This window comes from Rattus norvegicus, chromosome 18, assembly GCF_036323735.1.
Source record: "Rattus norvegicus strain BN/NHsdMcwi chromosome 18, GRCr8, whole genome shotgun sequence".
Lineage (NCBI taxonomy): Eukaryota > Metazoa > Chordata > Mammalia > Rodentia > Muridae > Rattus > Rattus norvegicus.
Window position 1 is genome coordinate 69,296,570 of NC_086036.1, and position 19,053 is coordinate 69,315,622.

At 43.5% G+C, this 19,053-nt stretch overlaps 1 long non-coding RNA gene across 1 annotated transcript in view; it reads left to right on the forward strand.

Annotated features, from left to right (window-relative positions):
* Window positions 1-15,204: 15,204 nt before the first annotated feature.
* Window positions 15,205-19,053, forward strand: part of LOC134483049 (uncharacterized) — a 31,397-nt gene continuing 27,548 nt past the window's right edge. Inside the window, exon 1 of the long non-coding RNA XR_010059881.1 lies at window positions 15,205-15,424. This is a non-coding gene — a long non-coding RNA (uncharacterized LOC134483049). The remainder of the gene's footprint in view (window positions 15,425-19,053) is intronic.

Sequence of the window (19,053 nt, forward strand, 5' to 3'; positions counted from 1 at the left end):
TTCAGTTCCAAAAAAAGGTGCAGTTTTACTGATTCTTCCTGCCAAGTGTAAGCAACATCCCTAGACATTTTACAAAAGAAGCCGAGAGAAGGCAAGTCAACAAGGGCCTGAGGAATGACAGAGTGATAACAGGATAGTTTCTCTTCATACATGGCAGACATAGAGTCAATGCAACCAACAAGACAGAAACAGCCACAAGTGTAAAAGCAAAAACAGCCAACCGCCACCACCTCATGCACACACAGACAGGCAAATGCTGCTCCTAGTCTCAATCGGAGAAGCATCTCTTTGCAATAAACAGCAGTGAACAGAGGTGTATAGCAATGGGGGATGGGGAACTGGGGGTAGCCACCAACAGGTCCCGGATGCCAGGAAAGCAAGAGGCCCGCAGTACTCAACAGGATGAGACTAGATGAAATGCCCAACAAAGGGGAGGGAGAACTGTGGAGACCATATCCAGAGGTTAAACAAGACCCCCTGTAGGGCGATGGGACCACACAACTCATCTCCAAATTCTTAACCCTGAAGGGCTCCTCTCTAAAGGAAATACAGAGACAAAGTGTGGAGCAGAGGCTGAAGGAAAGACCATCCAGAGTTTGCTCCACCTGGGGATCCATCCCATATACAAACACCAAGCCCAGACACTATTTCGGATGCTAAGAAGCACTTGCTGACAGGAGCCTGTTATAGCTGTCTCTTGAGAGGCTCTGCCGAAGCCTGACAAATGCAGAGGTGAGCAGCAATGGGGAGGTGGGGAACTGGAGGTAGCCACCAGCAAGTCCCAAATGCCAGGAAAGCAAGAGGACTGAGCGTAGGGTCCCCAATGGAGGAGTTAGAGAAAGGACTGAAGTAGCTGAAGGGGGTTGCGACCCCATAGGAAGAATAACAATGTCAACCAACCAGACCCCACAGAACTCCCAGGGACTAAACCACCAGCCAAAGAGTACACATGGAGAGACCCTTGACTCCAGCCACGTATGAAGCAGAGGATGGCGTTGTCTGGCATCAGTAGGAGGAGACATCCTTGGTCCTGTGAAGGCTCAATTTTCCCAGTGTAGAGTCATGCCAGGGTGTTGAGGTGGGAGTGGGTGGGTGGGAGTAGGAACGCTTCATAGAAGCAGGGGAGGCCAGATGGGAGGGGAGAGAACCAGGGAAAGGGGATAACATTTGAAATGTAAATACATAAAATACCCAATAAAAAAAAACAAGATTAAAAACATAAAATAAAACAAATAAACAGCAGTGAATGCAGAGCCTTGAAGCCACTCTAACTGCCAAGAATAGTGGGTGAGTGCTCAGCCCCAAACACCACACGAAGGGAGGGAGCAATATAATATTTTGGGACTAACCAACCACTTTTTGATGGAATTTAAGGTCCATTCCATGAAATAGAACCCATACTTAATACTGATAAAGTGGCCAAGAATCTGAGACCATATAGGTTATGGGCCTAAAGGAAAACCTACTACTATGATTCTGCTAAAGAAACATACCAATCAAATGACTCCTGATGACATATGGCCATGCCCATAGATCCCTGTCTAACTCAGATGACATATGGCCATGCCCATAATCCATGTCTAACACAGTTGACTTATGGCCATACCTATAGATCCCTGTCTAACTCAGTTGACATATGGCCATGCCCATAGATCCCTGTCTAACTCAGGTGACTTATGGCCATGCCCATAGATCCCTTTCTAACTCAGATGACATATGGCCATGCCCAGAATCCATGTCTAACTCAGTTGACTTATGGCCATACCTATAGATCCCTGTCTAACTCAGGTGACTTATGGCCATGCCCATAGATCCCTTTCTAACTCAGGTGACTTATGGCCATGCCCATAGATCCCTGTCTAATTCAGGTGACTTATGGCCATGCCCATAGATCCCTGTCTAATTCAGGTGACTTATGGCCATGCCCATAGATCCCTTTCTAACTCAGATGACATATGGCCACGCCCAGAATCCGTGTCTAACTCAGTTGACTTATGGCCATACCTATAGATCCCTGTCTAACTCAGGTGACTTATGGCCATGCCCATAGATCCCTTTCTAACTCAGATGACATATGGCCATGCCCAGAATCCGTGTCTAACTCAGTTGACTTATGGCCATACCTATAGATCCCTGTCTAACTCAGGTGACTTATGGCCATGCCCATAGATCCCTTTCTAACTCAGGTGAGTTATGGCCATGCCCATAGATCCCTATCTAACTCAGGTGACTTATGGCCATGCCCATAGATCCCTGTCTAACTCAGCACTTTTAGAGAAGCATTATCTTGCAGTAGATGGGAATTAACAGAGACCCACAGCTGTGCAATGTACAGAGAGTGAGAGACCCTGGAGCACCCAAATGAGATGTCTTCATCAAACCCTTCCCCTCAAGGTTCAGGGATCTACATGGACGAGGAGGCAGAAAGATTTGTGATGGATGATTCCGAGGAAACTGTGTCTTCTGGACACAGCAGGGCTGAATCACGTAAGCTCGGAGAGACTGTGGTGGCATGCTCAAGATCTGCACAGGTTCAAGCCAGACAGATTCCAGCACTGAGAACAGGAAAGGGAATGAGTCACACCACTAACCAAGAAGCTATCTGCAAATGATAGTCACTGTGTCACTGGATATATCGACCATACTTCGGGGCAAACCCCATGCCCAGGAGATCGCCAACTCAGAACAAACTCCCTCGTTTTATTTGGGGAGCTCTTTTGTTTTAAAGTTGGGTGTGGTGGAGGGTGGAGGTAGGAAGATTTAGAAGGAATTGGTAGAGGTAAAAAATCAAAATATATTGTATTCCAAAACAAATTTTTAATTAAAAAGACAATTATTTTTTTTTCTTTTTTCTTTTTTTCGGAGCTGGGGACCTAACCCAGGGCCTTGCGCTCGCTAGGCAAGCGCTCTACCGCTGAGCTAAATCCCCAACCCAAGACAATTATTTTTAAATATAGACATATATTTAAAATATAGAAATGATGGAGTCGGAGCAGCAATAGCTGACTTAAAGCTGACAATGAAACAGGTAGAAAATTTAGACATTAATGGTTACATTTGTGCTCAAAACAAAACAAAATAAAAAAAAATCCCTGCAAAAGCCTTCTTTGTTTAGCAGTATGACCAGGAAATGAGCAGCCTAGAAAGACAGAGTGAAAATAAACCAATGGCAATCTAATTTAAAGAGCAAAGTTATTGATTCGGGGCTTACAATAGCAAGGACCTCAGGCACGGTCATTGCATTTTGGCAAGAACTCAGGGGCAGGCCAAGAGGTGGGGATGCTTGGGAATGGAGAAAGTCCCTGGTTTCATGATGCCCTGACTGGGGGCTGCCGATATGATACTGCACAAACTGGGTTAACTAGCAGTGAGCAGAGTCTCCTTTGTAAGAGGTTCACAAATGGCTCTTACCAGATGATACTATTGGCACAAAGGGCCAACATTAAGAAAGCTGTTATTACTGAGGACCTAGCTATCTGGGGCAGACAAACGGGCATTATCATTCAGCTTTCTGAATTGTCACTGGGGATGGGGACCTGGCTTCCTGCAAGTCTAACTTGCAGCAGATACACATCCCAGGTTGCTTATTGGAAATAAGTGCTTTCTGGACAGGTTGCTGCAGGCCAATGTTCTATTTTTGTATATAGGCTGATCTCTGTCAGTTCATATACTCTGCTAATCAGACATGAAGCACGGTGAGAGTAGTATGGAAACGTCCAGCAAGGCACAGATTATGGTTGTGCGTGTTTATAAAAAATAGAAAGGAAAGGACACCTGGAAACCTCTCAAGCTGAGCCACGTAAAGTTTTGTGATTGTTTTGAGAAGACTTGAAAGTGTTCAGAGGAAAAAGCAAAAGGGTAAAACCCAAGACCCAAGAGAGGCCATGGCAATGAGTCTTTGGATGTTCCTGTGGCTTCGCGAATCTCTGAATTGTAGCTGATGTGCCTGGCAATTTAGAAATGCCAATGACAGTTACACAAGAGGCCAGAAAACTCAGCTACAGCCGGAGTCCAGGAGAGAGACTACCTAGAAATAAATCCTCAAGAGTTTAGCTGTTCTGCCCAAACACTACAGGTAACATTTGACCTCAACACACACACACACACACACACACACACACACACACACACACATCTGTAAAGACCAGTAAAGAATTTTGGATCTCACACTAACAAGGCTACAGCATAGGGTCAGAAACCCCACACCAAGTAGGGCCAGAGAGACCAGCAGGGAACTAGGACATGCACACCTCCAACGACCAAGAACCCATTTTCCATGATCAGTAGAGCCAATGTGGGAAGGCAAAATACCATGTCCATCCAGTGGTAATGAGAAATATCCCAGCCTCATACATCACGAACACTAAGTGGGAGGCTTGGCCCACTCCCTCCCTCAACCCTAAGCAGTAATAAATGTCTAGTGTACAGGATTGTGCTCTAATTTTGTAACAATAGCTATGGAGGACCAGGGCAGGTTTTAGAAAGCAGTAAAATGCCTGGGCTTTGGGCTGTATTATTATTAGCACTGAATTTACATGTATAATTTTCCCAAAATGAAGGCTTTAGTCTTAAAAAAAAAGTAAAAGTAAATCTAAACTGACTCAAATGACTCAGAGCTAAGGACTTTGGCAGAGTAACAGATTAAATCTGTGATGATCCACCCTTTGTGACTGCAGTGTAAACAAAGGACTTGATCGTGGCAGCCATTGGAACTCGCTCAAGAGGAGACAGTGGCAGGCTGCAGGCTGCCTGCACTTGATACGGAATCTTCTACTTGGCGTGGTCAGAATTCTTTGGGGTCATCTTTAACCATAAACTGATTTAGTAGGCATCAGGGACGCCTAGAGGATTTGGGCTGTGTTGCTGAAGCACCAAGCTTAAAGCCTTGTGGGAAGTCTTGGGGACAACACGCAGGAGCTTCCTAGAGAATCTCACTTATGGAGAAAAAGGATTTTGAATCAAGAGGCTCTTCATTCTGAGAATGTGCTTGTGAACCCTCTCTGCTAAACCTAAGAGGATCTGGAAATCCAGGAGGATAAAAACGTGTCAGCGTGATCCAAAGGAGACTGCGGGGTTTTTGAAATAAAGACTGTAAAATGTCGCCTGTGTAACCGACCTCTTTCCACATGTACCACAGCAAGTACCACACTAGTCACATCCTGGCATTCCTAGTCTCCCAGGCAGTGGTGGCAGTGACCTGTGACTTCTCAGGGTCTTCACCCTGGGATACTCTTGTGGAAAGTATTTCAGGCAATGAACTACGTTTCTCCCACATCGCCAAAGCCATCTCTCTTCCTTCATCAGCCATGGTTTTTCCAGCCCTGGTTGCCTTTCCTCTGCCATGCCAATCTTCCCCCAGCTCACTATTCTTACAGCACCAGAGTCCAGGGAGGGACAGCATTCCCCTGGTCACTACCAATGACCCCATCCTATCTCCAGTAGCACAGATGTAGCAAGGTACCAATTACAAGGCTTTACTAGCTACCTCCCAAAGAGACTGCAGATCTCACTCTGGTTTCCTGCTTCTTCAGCTCTTTCTCTCATAGATATATCCTGTTATTTCTTATTTTTATATTTCTCCTTCCTGGGGTCAACATGCAGCTTCTAGTCCACCATCTCACCTGTTCGTTCCAAGGACCCACCCAGATCATCTAAGGCAGTGAGTGGTTCCCATCATGTGTGCCACAACCACTTTGGGGTTCACATATCAGATATTTACATTATGATTTTTAATAGTAGCAAAATTATGGTTATGAAGTAGCAATGAAATTATTTTATGGTTGGGGGGTCCACCACAGCGTGAGAAACTGTATTAAAGAGTCACAGCGTTAGGAAGGTTGAGAACTACTGCTCCAAGATAATCTTCCTGTATAGAAAAACCTGTAATAAATCACACCTATGAAGTCTCTATTAAGCCAACATAGTCACAAGTTCTAGGACAGAAATGTGGTCATCTTTGGATCATTCTTCAGCCTACCTCAGACTCTTACCACAACTTACTGTCCTGTGTTACTTTGCATTTCTGTTGTCTTTATCATGCACCAGACTAAATTCCATAAGTGAAAGAATTCTAATCTAGTCACAGTGGTCATTAGACATTTAGCAAACAAATGGATAACAGAAAATCTAAAATTCAGGGGTGTGACCAAAGATGTCTTCTTTAAAAGGTGTGCATAGATATCCTGCCTGTGCCGGATTTCACTAGAAAATAGTAGAAACAAAGCCAGCTTTGTCCAAGAGGCCTTCCTTGCTCTGCTCAACCATGGAGCAAGACTCAACTGGACGAGTTGGTTCCAGTGTCCACCTCATACACTAATACCTGTGGCTATAAAAATAAGATGATGTCATTGTCAGAACCACCATCATTAGTGGGCTATAGCAAAGAGGGCTGCCCACAGAAATAAATAAAAATGGATTGGACGTGCTGCTGCCAGACGGAAGAATGCAGAGTAGACAAGGTCAAACCAGCCTCTGCCCAATGACATCCTAATACGCACTATTAATAAAAACTGTCACTCGAGCCACCTCAAATCATCTATCCATCTTCCTTTTCATGCGTGTGCATTTTTAATGCTTAGATTCTGTATTTAAATTAAGCCACTTCCCTCATTTATCCTTACTATTTTCTCTCTCCTCCCATGCATGTCTGACATAGAAAACTATATTGCTTATCTAAAAGTATTGTGTCAGTTAAACAACCCTTGGTATTCCTAACTCTTAATTTTAAAGTAGGCTGAGTTAGACTATTCTACACCAAGGTGTGGAGGGAGGACTCTTATCGGTTAGATATTTACAGCTCTGAAATCTGCTGCTAATTCTCCAGTTGGCCGAGGGAACTAGACAAGACATTAGCCAATATTCAGCTTTAAATGTATTTCTGATAAATGAAGGAATTTATCTAAATGACTTCTAAGAAGTCAACACTGCCAAGATTTAGATAAACAAATGTAAAAAAAAATATAACAAGGGTAAAATTGCTCATAATCAGGAAGATAGCTTATATATAAATAGCTTTTGTTTTGTTCTTGGAAGCCTTTATCATATAATAATAATAATAATAATAATAATAATAATAATAATAATATCATATTCATTATATTCAGTCAATTCGGCTACTATAAGATTGTAAGAAAGTACAATCTGCTAAGCTAATGAGAAGGAGCACATGGAAAAGCCCTTCAGGATGAGAGGGGGGAATGAGCTAAAGAAGGGAGGGGCAGAGGCAAGAGGAGGAAGGAAGGAGAAAAGAAAACAGAGCTATGTAGACAATGCCTGCCAATAAACTACATCTAGTCCCTTGATATCTAGCTTCCAGCCAGTTTGTCATCAAATTATGTATAACTACCTAAGAGATCCCAAAGTAACCAGGAAACTACTCAACCTTTTCAAACTCATGAAAATGAACAAATCCTTAATTGTTTTGAGATGCTCAATTTGGGAGTAGTATGTTTTACAGGATTGTGTATGTGAAGTTGGAGGAATGAACTTTCCCCATCTCTTTAGGTTCCTTCCCAGTGGAAACAAACACAAACAAACAAACAATGTGAGCTACTTGGTACAAGTTAATTATCTCTAGAGACGCGATCTAGGCAAAAACAGATGGGTAGAACAGGAAGCTTGTGGTTCTACCAGAAACAAGGGAGTTTGGCCTGGAGTCAAACGGCACTAATATTTGGTCTTATCTATGCATGTGAATTAGACATTCAGCAGCAAAAATATGTGGTTGCATTTAGCTGGGTCCACCATCCAAGCACAGTGACATGTGGTCACCCAAATTCTGCAGTAGGAATCTGTCACATGCCTAGGATATGCCCTAGCTGTAAGCCCATCACAGTCACCTTCACCTTCCGTTCCATCAGGACCTTGGCATCCTCCACACCATAGGATTGTAGCTGACAGACAGAAATGTCACTCACCGTGCAATGGAAAACTGCATGCCCAAGGTTCGGTTTGCTAGGTCCCTCTTCTAACACTGTCAATGCCTGGCACCTCCAGGTACAGATATCTGCTCTTACCTGCACTCTGTAAATGAGTTTCTCTGACTTGCACATTTGCGAGACCTATCCTGTTCCATTTCTCTGATCTTTAAAGTTGGGCAAGGAGGTTCCAGCCTCTGGTTCCAACCCCACAGCTTCTGAGTCCCTGTTAAAGCCTTAAATATTCTCTGAGTTCAACAGGCGCTAAAAGGAAGCTTTAGATTTAGACCCACCATCAGGGGCTTCCAAACTGAAGGAATTCTATTCTTTTTCTCTTCATTTAAAAGGCTTGGGACCAACTTTATAAATCCTCTGTCTGGTATCTAGAAAGCTACACTGTATACATGGCATCCAGTTTGTAGTGAATTAGAAAAATCACAAAAATATACCTGATACCAAAATTATACTGCACAGAAGTCGATCACTTTCTGAGAATCCATGAGACCCTTCAGGATCTCACAGAGCCTACAGAATATCATTTTGAATATCAGTTGTTCGGCTTACAGAGCCAAAAATGCCAATTAGCAGAGACGCTTGATTACTAGAAAGCTAGCTAAGCCTGTTCTCATTTGAAGGGGAGGAAAAGTAGTAGCAAAACAGAGAAATGAACAGAATTCAGAAAATAGCGGTGTGGGGAGTAGCCATTTTTAACAAATGCAAGCTTTGAACTGCCTCGTTCTTCTACCCTGGAGCAAAGCTATGATAGAGTACTAGGTATTCGTGGGACCTGGTGGGTCTTCACTGGTGCCCCAAAAGTGGGACAGGGTCCCAGGAGGACTCTTACCTTCTTGGAATAAACACCGATTTATTTGAATGTCAAAACATCAAATCTTTCTCATATTTTAAGAGGGTCTAAGAATGGTAATAACTGAAAAAAACTATTTATGTCTTGGTGTTAGAAATGCAGAAGCTAGGCTGGAGAGATGGCTCAGCCAGTTAAGAGCACTAACTGCTCTTCCAGAGGTCCTGAGTTCAATTCCCAGCAACCACACCTCTTCTGGTGTGTCTGAAGACAGCTACAGTGTACTTATATATAATAAATAAATAAATCTTTAAGAAAAGAAAGAGAAGGGCTGGAGAGATGGCTCAGCCGTTAAAGGCTAGGCTCACAACCAAAAATATAAGAAAAGAAAGAGAAAAAAAGAAATGCAGAAGCCACTCCAAAAAGAAGGGAAGAGACCACAATGCAACCCACACAAAATTGTTAATGGCACCCACCCAGGTGAGCTCTGGAATTCTGTTTTAAAGAAATATCCAAAAACTGCAGTGAGGAATTACTCTTACAACAGAATTATTTAAGCCCTCCAAGTTGTTGAGTAAGGAATTACTGGCTCAAGACTTCGCAAGGCTTCAGTAATTAAGCTAACAAGTCGTAAGTACACCTATCTGGATAAGAGCTATTCACCCAGGTTGAGTGACTGACACACCCCACATATTCAGTATCTGCAGGTTTTCTCGTCAGTGCTCTGTGTTGTGATAACCATTTGCTTAGAGAAGGGTCTTCATTTAGTTCTACTTTTTTTATATCTTGAGTGACAGGCCACCGAGGAAGTTTCAGGGGAAGGGGAAGGGGGTGAAGAAAGGAGGTCTGATCCATTTTAATGCCTGAAGCTACAGGAAATTAAATCTTCTAGTCAAGGCTCTGGGAACAGCATAGGATATGAGAGGAAATATTAAGTGTGTATATAGATGAGAAAGGTCAAAGACTTATTTTTCTTGCTCACCTTCATGCAATTTATTGGGAGACTGGCATATCATTACTCACAAAGATAGAAACGAGACCATGGTGGTTTCTGTTACTTTACTGGCTGAGTCAAACTTTGCATTTCAGAACAGTCCTGCATATCAAGGGTGAAGGTATTTATGCTGCCAGGTTTTCCCAGGGGTGGCAATAAAAATTGTTAAACCCAAGTGTTCCGTCTACTGTCCTAGTTAATGATTTGCAGATTATTTAGTGATTACCACAGTGTCACCAGCAAGCCCAGCAGGACCACTAACTAGCCCATCATCCTGATCTTAAAATCTTAAATCAGACTTTTCACTTAACACGTCCTTTGACTTGACCTAAAGCAGTGGCTCTCAACCTTCCTAATGGTGTGACCCATTAGTACAAGTTCCCCGTGTTGTAATGAACCCCAACCACAAAATTATTTTCATTGATATTTCATAATTGTGATGCCGTTACTGTTGTGAACCATAATATAAAGATCTGATACGCAGGATATCTGATATGACACCCCTGTGAGGGTTGCTCCACATCACACCCAAAGGGGTCACAAACCACACATGGAGAATCACTGACCTAGAGTCTTGGAAAATTCATTTTTAGATGAAAATGTTGGCATTAGGTCTCTAACCTAGCTTATGGTGGCCTGAGACCTGATGGTTTGGAGACACAATGCAGCAAAGAACCCACCCACCAGCATTGTAGTGGTAGGCATTTGCCTACTGGGTCCCAGGTTAGCTAACGAATCTTAACTCTAGGCATCTAAGTCTTCCAATTCAGCCTTTCCACTCTGTGATTGTAGCCTGCCATTACTACCCACTGGCAGACATTGATGCATCACACACACACACACACACACACACACACACACACACACACACACCTCATATTGGTGAGCTGGTCAAACTGAGCAACTTGAGTGCCCCCAGTTTGTATGTTCAGATTCTAATCCCCAGCACCTCATGATGTGCTGCCGCTGTATTTTTAGAAAGAATCTGCATAGAGGCAAACTGAAACTATTGGAGTGGGACCCTGTCAGGTATGCCTGTTGTGTTTATAAAAAGAGATTAGGTATAGACGCGCATGTGATAACACTGAAAAAGAAGGCTATCTGCCGATCAAGGAGGAAAACATCACAACAAACCAACTTGTCACATCTTAATCTTTGATCTCCAATTTCCAGAACTGGGGAAGAAAAAGATACTGCTTTTGCTTAAGCCTAGTCTGTGGCACTTTGTAAAGGTTGTCAGAGTAGACTCCATTGGTTTCTCCCTCAGTGTGCCTTGATGAGTCTGCCTTCTCTGGAATATACCTCATCCCAAAAGTCACTCTTGGTTTCTGGCTCTGAAAGGGAGATTGGCCAAATCAAATGGACCCAAAGGGACAGAGAACATTTTGCTATGATCCAAGAATCAGGATTGCAATAGCTTCTCTGTGTGGGGAACCTATCTGGATGCTGGTAGAGTTAACAAGATGCTCGGCAAACTAAGAGCTGTGACCAAGATGGACTTCTGAATTGATCTCATAAACTAGAGGATGAAGAAACGCCATCAGAGTAGAAGCTGACCCATGGCAGGTTTAGCGGAAATTATCTGAGGAGGCTAAAATCACTATGATTTGTGGTGAGTCTGGTGGATAGCAGAGCCCTGACTGGAGCTGAGAGCAATGATAGAGAAGGGCATGGGGCTCAGGTAGAGAAAATCAAGAGTACTTTATACCGCTGGCCATAATGAATAAACAGCAGAGAAGAATGAAGCCAAGGTTGGCTGTGTTTATAGAGAGACTCGGGCACATGAGCACACATGTGCCTCTTCTCTGAGGTTTACTGAACAGGAGATATAAACCTGGAGAGTTAGGGAGCCTTTTCATAACCAGAAAGATATCTTCAGTTCCCAGATGCCCAAATCTCTACCAAGACATTCTCCTCTCTTCTTCTTTCTCTCCTCTCTGTCTCTTTGTCTCTGTCTCTCTTTCTCCATCCCTCCCTTCTCATAAACCTGTCTTGACATAGATTTTTCCCCTTTAACTAAAAGAATACTAAAGATACTAAAGAATACTAAAGATACTGCCTTTATATTATATGCTAAAAAGAAAGGTGATAAGTAGGTAGGTAGGTAGAAAGATAGAAAGATAGAAAGATAGAAAGATAGATAGATAGATAGATAGATAGATAGATAGATAGATAGATAGGTAGGTAGGTAGGTAGATAGATAGATAGATAGATAGATAGATAGATAGATAGATAGATAGATAGATAGACAGAGTATTAAACAATATGTACAGAGAATTAAGAGAAAAGAAAATCTTTCTATAAGCTATAATAAGAGGGATGGCTTTATATAAGTGGGAGATTTGAAAACCTAGGAAGAGGGGTTCTTTTAATAGGCCAGGAGATAGGTATGATCAAATATCCCAACTTAGTGGTAGAATACTTGCCTATCATGTGTGATGCCCTGATTGGAATCTACAACACTGGGAAGACAAAATAAAGACCCAAGAAAAGATCACAACATTTGCAAGCTAGAGAATAGACTTCCTCTGCGATCAGGGATTGACACTGAGGCAAAGAGAAAACACTGAAAAGGCAATCTGAACCAGGCCTCAGCTTCTTAAAATACTGACTATAAATGTGTGAACAGCTTCAGGCCACTGATGCTTCTTAAACAAGGTTGAGATGGGTGGGAGGGTAGGAGAGGAAGGGGGCCCAGTCTTAGGTGCTAACTCTGCAAACTCTTGCTCCAGTCATGAAGACTTGAACTAGGGGGACCAAGCACAGAGGAAACAGTTAAAGCAGGGCAATTGGTTTCCTGATGTCTCTAATGCACACGTTGCTAGGAATCAAGGCCACACAAAACCCAAAGGGTGAGAAGAATCATTATGGATTCTTGAACCTGGAAACAAAGAAAACTCTGTTTATTCAGTTATTCCAGCTACCACTTCACCAGCAGCAAACCCTCATCAACATCAAGGTTCTCAAATAAAGAATACCACCCCCCTGCATGTGCCTTTCCTGATTAAATACCCAGAAACCTTTCCTGGGGATGCATGAAGAAGCACCATTTAGAATTACCTTCTGAGAGCCATGTGGGCAAAGCACCATCAGCAAAAATCCCCAGGAGATGTGTTTGGAGACCATTGTTGGGCCCAAGAACTGACTAAGACATGAGTGTTTCTGTGTTCAGCCACTTAGTAAGAAAATATTGTCCATATTTCCTCCAAGGTCAAAGCCTAGTAAGTATAGTCTTCCCACATCATCAAGGAAACTTCTCATTGTGATAGAGAGTGACCACTATAAAACCACAACCAATCAAAATGCAGAGTGGGGTCCAGTCCCAACGAAGGTAACTACAAATGCCTGTACCTATAGCTCGAGGACCATTTCAGAAGGAGTAGTAAGACTAAAACAGCCAGATCAGGAAGTTTGCTGTAAGACCGCGTCTCCTAGCAACACCCAAAGTTACACCCATAAAGTCTGGCCAACATGCTTGCCTAAACATGAGGAGAACAAAGTGGGCAGGAAAAGAGGAGGAGGCTCCAACCCTACACAAAGAACTATGGGCAAATAAGGGATATTAAGAGCGGAAGAAAATAACCCTCCAATTTGTTACCCAATACCAAATGGTCATCCCTGAAAACATACATACAAGTGATATTCTACAGGCCATGTGTCTTACATTTAGAAATATATGTATGAGCATATGTATATGCATATGACATACATCTATGCATGCAATAACAGTTAATGAAAAAGAGGCCATGAATTTGCAATGAGGGCTATATGGGGGAGTTTGAAGGGAGGAAAAGGAAGGGAGAAATGTGATTATAATCACACAAAAAAAAATTTTCTTAAAAAGCATTTGTTGAAGACTTTCAGTGAGTTACACTAAGCTTCAGCAAAAATATTTGCAAATGACAGTACAGCTACCAAAGCAATCCACACAGTAACTATGATTTGAGCCCTTCATTGATACGCTTGAAAAGCGAAGCTTTTGGGTCCCCTCAGCTTCTAGAATTAACTTGAGACTGAAGAGTAGATAGATTTATCCAGTCTCTCCACCCACAGTGTGGACCCAGGCGTAGGATTCTACCGTCCAGAACCCCATTCATTCATGATGTGCCAGTGGATAGAAAGTCTGGGGGCAGCAACCAGGAAATGCTGCCTGTGCTTGCTCCAGGCCCAGGACACACCCTAGCAGTCTATAAAGATCAGAAACAAGGCTGAGTGAGGGCAAGGAAATTGACCTCCCTGGCCAGTGGAAGAGAAGAGAACCAAGCTAGTGTACTGAAGCCACCGATAACAGGGTGGCTCTCTGCCGACCACTAATAGAGAACCAAGGGAAAATAGGATTGAATATGGCCCAGGACCACAGCAGAAGCAGGTCCCAAATGCCAAGAGGCCCCATGGTGAATAACTAACCATCCTGAAGAGAATCTGCACAGTTCACAAAGACCTTTCGGGTATTTAAGAAGAGCTAGAAAAGCAGGTGCTCAAAGGTTCTAAATGTAAAGAAAATGTAAATTGAAAATGCCATACCCCAGTTTGTTCAATGGCCTTTGCCTACATGTGTTGAAATACCATGCTATAACTCATACATGTGTACAATTATTATGTTAACTTTTTATACAGGATAGTTTACAAGTTAAGGAAGCCTGGGTATTGGGAGTGCTGCTTTCATATTTCAGTTTCTACCTCAGAACATCCTCCAACTCATGACTAAGTTCCACAGTCATGGTAAGTCACAACCACCATCTTACCCGTGAGGACGATGGTGGAAGAGCTGACTTGGTCAAGTCTCAGAAGAGGCTGAGTGTCTGTGTGCTACTTTGGATGAGCCCCTAACCACGAGACTCTATGTTAGTAGTTGTTCTGCATACCTTGTCGGATTGCTTATACGCATTAAACGTAGGAATGCAAAAGCTGTGGGCAAATGCCTAGCTTGTGATAATGCATCTTATACGTTCATACATCTTAGGTTATGGGTTATTAATATGGTTTCTCTGTTTTAATAACCTAGTGACCAGATGTGGTAATAAAGAACTTCTTAGAAGTCACCACCAGGGAACTCAGTTTCTGGCCTAACCACTCTTTCTTACTAGTGAAACATTCTTTCCAGTGGAAAAACCCACTCTGCGTGGCTAGATAGGACCTGATCAACCACATCCAGAGGCAGGTAACCCGGTGTGGCCAATCAGAGCTTCACATTCCTTGGTTACAGGGCTGAGTCCCCCAGAAAACACCACCCAAATACTACATGAGAGTTGACTTAGGGGTTCTGGAAGGAACAATGTTACTCTTTCTCCAGACTGGAGACTGAAATTATAATGTGATCACGTAGATGTTCCAACAGCAGGGCTTCACCGAAAGGAGATGAGGGGGTGGGAGCAAAGGTAGAAGTGCTCAAGGCAAGGAGACCCATGGGGCCCAGCTTGACCCCACAATAGGCATTTCCTGTGGAGTAAGCCAATAATCTCCCTATTGTGACATAAGCAGCCGATGTTCATTCCCAACTTTCATACCCAGTAGGCCCCTCTCATTCAGGGCAGTATTGGCTGAGTGGGAACTGACCTAGCAACCTGAGCGCCAGGGTAGACCCACATTGTCTGGAACAAAGTCACTGGACGGTTAAGATGCTGCCTCCCCGCCTCATCTGGCAGAATCTACAGCACAGCAAGAAGCTGAAGGAGAAATAGCAAATCCGGCTGTTGTTTGAAAGGATGGACGGTAACGTGTATCTGGCTTTTCAATTATGTCTCCCTCTAAAATGTGTCTACCTAACTCTACCCATTCGTAGGTTCTTCTACTTTAGAATAACACTTTGATCTGACCTTGGTCCTAGAGTTGGTGCTCACTAAAGAGAAGGAAAGCATCTTTCCTCCCTCCGTCTCCAAACCCACAGATAGGCTGAAAGGCACCAAACCCTGGGAGAGGAGTGACAATGGGACGGACCATTGTCCTTTGTACACCTCATCCCGAGCTGTGTCACAAAAAGTATATGCTGTTTGGAAGAAGAAAGGATTTGGGCTTGAACAAGAGTAGGAAGTCGCTAAACCAAGGAGGTTCTATTTCAAAATCTAGAGTCTTCGCCCTTGTCTGCTAATAGATTCCCTGGGATGTCAGGGTCACAGAGAACAAGGGGAACCTCTGGGTTACCTCAAAGTCATAACGTCCTGGTGCTGGCCACTGGACAAAGGGATGTCTATGATCCTTGGAAAAATGAAGCATCACTTAGCCAGCCCTCCAGGAGCTCGGCAGCAGTTCCCATCCACCCTGAGCTGCAGCTGAGCCCTGCCCGTGCCTTGAGTCTTGAGAGGCCTTGTAAAACAGTGACAGTGACAACCTTTCCCACAAACTCCTAGCCCAAGGACACAATTTCTGTACCTTTCAGGAAAGACAAGAGATGCTTTAGAAAAGAGTCCCCATACCAGTGCTGGGGGCCTCCAGCTGTGCAGGACAGGTACATTAGAGAGGGCAGATAATCATCAGCTGATTACTGCTAAGCAAAATACACTTCAAGGACACTCAGGAGGAAATCAGCCACCCACAGCCCTAATACTCTCCTCGTAGTTTGTTACCCAAATCTCCAAACTTAGGTAACTGAAAATCCACTCAAAAAAAGTTAAATAATCAATCCCTAGTAACGTGTGTTTACCTAGTCATGAATTATGTCCCTGAGTCATTGTTCTAACAATATTATGTATGTTATACATGAAAACAGGTATTATAACTGCCAGAGACATAGGTTATTGGAAGGATGTTTGCCTAGCATCTATAAAGCCCTGTCTTCAAGTCTCAGTACTCTTCAAAAACATTTAAAAAAAAAAGGATTCCATTTGTTTTAAAGATTTACTTATTTGCTTATTTATTTGTATGTATGAATGCTCTATCTGCATGCCAAGAGGGCACCAGATCCCATTAGAGCCACCATGTGGTTGCTAGGATTTGAACTCAGGACCTCTGAAAGAACAGACAATGCGCACTTAACTGCTGAGCCATCTCCTCAGCCCCCCAAAAAAACATACTTTAAAAAGATGTAATAAAGAAGTAAATAATATGCGTACTAATCACCATGTATCCTATTTATACATTCAGGGGAAGATTTAGCATTAGAACCGGGGGATATAAATTCGTATTTGAAATAAATATCTTGATTTCAACATTGAGGCCAGCTTCTTGCTGGGTGACTATACCATACTGTGTTTGCCTCAAGAAACACTTAACAGAAGCAGAAGTGTGGTCCCCACTTGCCCGTGCTGTTTCCTGTCTATGCTAAGTGCCATCTCCAATCCCAAGCTGTATCTCAGAACTCTTAAACCATTTCCCCATCTTTGTGCATATTGAGTGAGATGTAACCATATTAACATAATCTGAGAATCCATTTAATCAGGCAAATGTACAGAGAGCTGCAATTCACTAGAACCCAGCAGAGCAGGGCTCCTGCTGTTAGCCACCAGGAAGCCTCTGTTCATGCCTCGGGATACATAGGTCCTGTGTGACAAATGGAGTAGCTCACTATGGATTGTGGGAGACATAATTGTGCATGCCTCCAGATAAACCCCAGTAAAAAAAAAGTTTCACTTTTAGGCTATAAATAAATAAGAGAATTTTTTTTTACAATGTTCTCCCATCCGATAGCTCGTGTGGCAAAACTCTACCCTTTTTAGAAACCCTGCTACGGATACCACTGCCCTGCACTTCTGAAGGGGCTGGTTCTCCTAGCCTGTCTCCCCTTCCAACCTCTTCACAACTAGAGAAGCAGAGCCACAATCCTGTCTTCCCACTGCCCATGAGACAGAGTCCGGGCTGCTTAGCACGGTGTGGGAGACCTTCACACCACTCTCCTGTGTCTCTTGGCTTTATCCCTTTCTCTTTCTCTAGCAAAAGCATCTCCCATCCCCACCTCCTGCCCAAAAAGCAAGCACTGATGGATCAGGCTAGAGTCTTTCAGGGCTCTGCAATTTCTCTCTTCTCTGCCTGGACTGTCTTAATTCCACACTAAAACTAAGTGTGCTTTCTAAAAGCACTAAAACCTAAAAGTCTGCTTTCTAACCGGCAATCAACACTACCCCCCAAACCCTCCACCCTCGACCCTATAGACCAAGGCATTACCTCCACCAACTCACGATAAAATGGCAGTCATGTCCTCTCTCTCCAGTTAATCTTTTCAACACTCACCTCTGTCTGGGGACTTCACCACAGCCTGGAAACATTTTCCAGTAAATCAAATGAGTTTAACTCCCATCTACTCCCTAATCAAGCACAGAGACTTAGTCAGACTTTCCCTTTTGTTGTTAACGTGACCTGCCCTTGTTCTGGTGTCTGAAACCTTGAACACTCGTTCACCCCAGAGTACATATTTCTCAGCCCTGTGGAAACATCGACACTGCTGAGTGGCCCGGCTGGAACCCAGCGGCTTCACGGATGCTACACTTGAACTCCTAGTGCCCTTCCTCATGCTCACACACAGCTTAACTCCTCGAAGGCTGGTGGGGCCTGAGATACTTCCAAGTTTAATCACACCCTAGCTCGAACCAGACAACCATAAAAACAATAGTCGTTGCTTTATCGTGAAACCCAGTCAAAGGCACAGTGGTTCCATGTTAGGTGGTAATTAGCTATTCTTGCTAGCATTACCACCATTTCCTGAGCGCCGTGGCTTCTTCAGCAACTCACCGTGTTTGGCTCTGCTAAGCTACCAAAGAACACTGACCATCTGTAAGACTGAGGAAGTCTATTGACTTCATCAGCTGGCGCTTCCGATACAAAATAGAGTGATCACTTCCCACCAGGAATGTGTTGCCTCAAAGTTCTGGAGGCTGGGAATTCAAGATGGGTGGTGCTGGTAGATTAATTTTCTCAATGTCTTTCTCCCTGTCTGTGAACAGTTGCCTTCTCTCTGTGTGTGTAAACATGGCCCCTTCATGCATTTAGAGAGCAGTCTCCAGCGTCTCTTCGTTTCAGAAGATCAGCAGCCCTGTCAGATTGTATGCTCTATGCATGCTCACTTGGAGATTACTATTCCAGTATATGAAGGGAGACAGTTGGATTCTAGCAGCCATCCATAGCTTCATCAAGTTCTGCCCATACTGAGAGCGGAGGCAGCTCACTTGATCAAAGACAAAGAGGAATTATTCTTGCAGAGATCAGTAGGCCCACCTCAACTGTATAAACTCCCCTGGGCACACACCCCACTCTCCACACAATCCATTAGGAATTAGCTGCTCCACTTCCCATGTGCCCACAGTACTCACTTCATGGTGTGAGCTGCACTATTCACGTGGTCAAGTCTTGACCCAAGGACATCAAAGTGTAATGATTTTAGAAATGAGGCCTTCATGATGATGATCAAGTCA